This window comes from Triticum urartu, chromosome 3A (assembly GCF_056163025.1).
Source record: "Triticum urartu cultivar PI428250 chromosome 3A, HENAU_Tu73, whole genome shotgun sequence".
In the NCBI taxonomy this organism is placed as follows: Eukaryota; Viridiplantae; Streptophyta; class Magnoliopsida; order Poales; family Poaceae; genus Triticum; species Triticum urartu.
In genome coordinates this window covers 414,380,045-414,385,074 of record NC_141875.1, presented here as the reverse complement: position 1 = coordinate 414,385,074, position 5,030 = coordinate 414,380,045, and the positions used below count along the sequence as shown (strand labels likewise).

Genomic DNA, 5,030 nt, shown 5'->3' with positions numbered 1-5,030 from the left:
AGAACAGGATGACCGAGACATAGTCTTTCGAAAGTATTTCCCCTTAACCCACGGATAGGCTGGTACACCTACTCATTCTACATCTGCTAGCCTATCCCGGAAGAGGTCACACTATCTACTCAACTAAGCCAGAGCCCATATTGGCTTGTGGCTGCACACGGAAGCTTCTAGACGTGAGAATACGATTGATCTCTTTGAGCCTAGGCGGCCGACCACTAGTGGTGCACCACCATGGATTAACCATGCATGCTCCCACTGTACTTCGCCACCATTCAAATCAAATACCGCCCAGGTAGTTCATTTACAAGTCTTGGTCCTGATTACTACTTTGTCACTCATGTCTCGCCATGTTCGCTTCCCAAACCACATCTACATTTAGAGAGGCAAAAATAAACTTACACGGTGGTGACAAGGATGTATAGATCAGACCTACCTCAAATGAATTACTAGGTAATGGCATAGCCATCTGGCAACAATAAATCCTACCATGCAATCCTACCACAAAAGGACTAAGTGCATAATATAAACATAGATAATTGGAAGAATGGTCAAATGTGAACTTGCCTTGATACTGATAGTTGAATTCTAGAGATCGATAGTACTCGGCTTCGCACTCTGGACAATCTATCGTCAAAGTAAAATAACATACATAAGCAATCATTCTAGAGGGCAATAACATGCAACACAAAATACTCGGAAAACCAAATGGAAACCCAACACACATAACTTGCATGCAAATAATTCTAGGTGCTAACAATAAGTGACATAAGGTGCAAAACCATGATGTGATCTATCGTGCATACTTGGCATAGTAATAAAACTATCATGGACAGATCCTAGGTGTGTGAAAATATTTTGAGGAAGGTCTAGGTGATAGGGTTTGGCTACAGTGACACGGTGCAAAAAGAATCACCTCAATCGGAGCTACGGTTTAGGAGATATGGCCATTTGAAGTTCGAATTCAAATCTGAATAAAGTTAAAATTTGAATTTGGAAAAGGTTTACAAACATGATGCTACTGGATAGATCTAATCATGACGAATAATTTGCCGCTGGTTTCATTGAATTTGGAGTTACAGTTAAAAAGTTGTGGCTAACTAAAGTTCAGGGACCAATCTGCAAATCCTAGGGACTAAACAGAAAGAAAAATAACTGCGAACAGGCCCTTAGCCACGTGGCGGCTTGCGGGTGGCTTGGCAGCGTTCGCTGCAGAAGATATACGGTGAACGACTGGCATTTAATAAAAATGCTAACGCGCAGGTAACTAACAAAAACCGACCGGTGGTTTTTAAAATAAAACCGGGGTTAACCGCGTACTGGTTCAACAAAAAAAACACAACTAACCTGATCTAATCTAGGCCGTCCATGGTAGATCGAACGGGCGAGGGTGGGGCGGTGGCTCACCATGGGTCGACGGCTGCCGGCGGCAATGTCGACGACGGTGGCAGCGGCTCGGGTCGAACGGGGCGGCGACTCCGGTGGGCTCCAGCGACAGCGAAGGGGACGAGGAGATGCGGTGCAGCGTGGGCGACCGGATGGTGGTGACGGCTAGCATCGGCATGCACCGGACGTGGCGGAGGGAGGCGGCGGCTCCGGTGCTCCAGCGAGGGCACGCGTTGTCGGGCGGCTTCTTCGGGCGACCTAGGCGACAAGGAAAACGTCAAAAAGACGCAGAGGAGCACGGGGGTTCGAATGAGCACGGAGATAGGGATCGAAAGGGCTCACCGACGACGAATTCGTCTGGCAAGGAGCTCGGCTCCGGCGAGATGCACTCGATGATGGCGACAGATAGGAGCAGCGTGGGGAAGTGTGAGCCGGCGGGATCGACAGAGGGGGTCGTGGGGCATTTATAGGCGCAGGCAGGGCGTCGGGGACCAACGGATAAGCCTCATCTAATTTTTATCTTTACCAATTGTATACGTTCATCTAATTCATGTTTTTAACAAAAATAGGGGCCATGCCGATTGATTCTTTATATCGGCTCAAGTCTTATTACATAGAAATTCATCTTTCCTCTCAATCAATCAATCAATCTAATGTGGTTGTTGGGCCTGCAGCCAATATAAAGCGAAGGAGGAAAAAATAGTTCCGAAGGATATAGCTACACTACACAACATTGGGATCTTGGATGTTGATACCAATTGGATGTGCTTCCGTGTAGTCCCAAGTCAAGCAATTTCTCGCTGATGTGTCAGGCAAAGATTTTTTTTCCGAAAGGCAAATATTCATAGGTAGCAGTTTATCAGCTGATGACTCTTGCTTTGTTGATTGTTGTGCTTAATCAATATCCTTACAGGTAATTGGCCACTGAGATCCAATATGATGTTTGTTCAATGCATAACATAATTTGTCCATGTGCAATGCCCCATGCTATATCCATTTTTTGTTTCTATGCTTGTACATGTCTTAAGTCCAGACCCAGAGTGCTGCTTTTAATTATGTTGGCTATGCATGCATGTAATGTGTGTTGTACAACTATTTTAGTAGAGGGTTCACTGTATACTTTGCACATGCCATTTCCAACCTCTTTGGAAGCATATATGTCAACCTGCTATATTACTATATTTATCTATTTATTAATTTGGAACAATTTCTGGGTATACGAGGACGTACCAAGTCAGACAGAACTAATTTGTGAACCCAAGTTAGTTGCACAACGAGACCTGATTTCTAATAGACTTTAAGGCTTTAATAGACACTGAGACATTTTTCTTCTAATCAATGTAGAAGTATTTGCTCTTGCCGCAAAAAAGGTTACATTTCCCTAGATTATATGTGAAAATTTAGTTAGCTTATTTGTATATAAATTATCATGAATTAAACTATGTAATAATCTGAAAACAAAATGCATAGAGACAAGTACAAAGTAATGTGGATTCAAACTGCCCCGATTATATATTAAGATTTTTACATCACCAAGATTGCATGTAGTAATTTGAATTCAATTAGCAGTTTGACCATTTAGTATTTCCTATTATGTGGGGTAGTAATTTTGGGATATGCTTATATTATAATGTCTCCACATATTAAAAACCTATATTATATATTTGTTTTATTGCTACATTTTTCGTTCTTTTTTCAATTCTATATTCCGACCAAACCCAAATGAAAGTCATTGACATGATTCAAAACAACGAATATTGTGATTTCCTTTCCATGGAAATTTTCTTTATTTAGTTTTAATTATTTAGACGGCAATTCTATGTAATAAGACTTGAGCCGATATAAAGAATCAATCTGCACGGCCCCTCTTTTTGTTAAAAACATGAATTAGATGAACATATACAATTGGTAAAGATAAAAATTAGATGAGGCTTATCCGTTGGTCCCCGACGCCCTGCCTGCGCCTATAAATGCCCCACGACCCCCTCTATCGATCCCGCCGGCTCACACTTCTCCATGCCGCTCCTATCTGTCGCCATCATCGAGTGCATCTCGCCGGAGCTGAGCTCCACGCCAGATGAATTCGTCGTCAGTGAGCTCTTTCGATCCCTATCTCCGTGCTCATTCGGACCCCCGTGCTCCTCCGCGTCTTTTTGACGTTTTCCTTGTCGCCTAGTGTCGGCGTTCTGGGAACGGGGGTCCCCAGACTTGCCTGCCTACGGCCTGCGGCGTGGCTCAAAGGGGGGCCCAGCACGGCCCATCTTCACCAACACAAACCCAAGACCCTCGCGAGGGGCCAAGCCTCGCGGGGCGGACGAAGAGGAGCTTCCTCAGGCATGGCCTCGTCAGGCCGGCTCACGAGGAGGCGGAGAGATCAAGGCGGGGTACCTCACGAGGCGCCCGTGACGCAAGCCATGACGACTCAGGGTGCCAGGCGGGTGCCAGCCCGCGCAGCGTCCTCCTTTCCTCTTTGGTGCAAAGGAGGCAAGCGCAGCCGCGGAGTACCGATGCATCAGGCAAAGGTTGCCATTTCAGTGCAATGAGACCAAGATCAGGAGGACTACGAGATGGAGGTCACCGTGGAGCCCAAGACGGCGTCATCACCAGAGCTTTGCACAGGCGAAGACTACCTTTGTCAGGATAGCTGATACTTGCTGCCCCCCTTTAAATTAGCCCGCCATTGTTGGCTCCCTTCCCGCTCAATATTTGGGAAGAGGACCAGGGCCTCTATAAATAGGACTAGCCACCCCTAGGGTAGGGAGGATCGAGAATCGGCCAACCCAGAAACAAGCTGGGGTCAAAATCAGGGGGAGGTCGGAAGTCAGAGAGAGACAGAGAGAGAGAGAGAGAGAGAGAGAGAGAAAGGTGACTGGACTCCTCCGAGCAGTTCATCCCCCCAGCCAAGAACAGACCCTCACGAGGCTGTCATTCCTTGTATTGTTCATCAACATCAGCCCAAGAGGCAATCCACCACACCACACACTGGAGTAGGGTATTACACCACAACGGTGGCCCGAACTAGTATAAACCCTGTGTCTCTCGTGTTGTTCTTTCCTTAGTTTTAGATCCTAGCATGGCGGAGGGGCGCAGGTAGGTAGGAGGCGAAATCTCCACGTGCACCCCAGTGTTCGAACCTCAAGGGTCTGCCGGAACCCGAAATCTGACATTTGGCGTGCCAGGTAGGGGTGCGCCGGAATTCGTCTTCCACCGCCCCGTTCTCCTCCGACCATCACGCCCATGTCTGACGCTCGTCGGGCCCGCGCCGAGCGCCGGGCCGCACTCGCTTCCCGCGTCGCCCAGACGGCCCCTGTCGACGGGCATCCACGCCGTTCCCCGTCACCTGCTGTCAACGCCGCCACCGGCCCGGCGGGGGACGAGCGGCAAGCATCGTCTCAGCATCCGTCCGTGCGGCAAGACGGCCGCACCGCAACTCCCTCGCTCACCCCAGCTGGTTCTTCGTCCCGCGCGCTCCGCGCACCCATGGAGGCTCGAGCTGCGCTCATCGCGGCGAACGAGCTCCTGCGCTACCGTCCCGTCGACGACGTCTACGAAGAATGGCTCGACCGCGTCGCCGAGCTCGTCCGCGCCACAGGGGGCTCTCCTGCGCCGTCCGTTCCACTGCACCGCACCCCGCCCCTCGCGGGCGA

At 48.7% G+C, this 5,030-nt stretch overlaps 1 long non-coding RNA gene across 1 annotated transcript; it reads right to left on the bottom strand.

The window, feature by feature from the left end:
* Positions 1-563: 563 nt before the first annotated feature.
* On the bottom strand, positions 564-1,814 carry LOC147979899 (uncharacterized). The gene is made up of 3 exons (XR_015599751.1): positions 1,726-1,814; positions 1,405-1,641; positions 564-624 (listed from the first exon to the last, which is right to left on the bottom strand). It is a non-coding gene; the product is annotated as an uncharacterized LOC147979899 (long non-coding RNA).
* Positions 1,815-5,030: the final 3,216 nt, after the last annotated feature.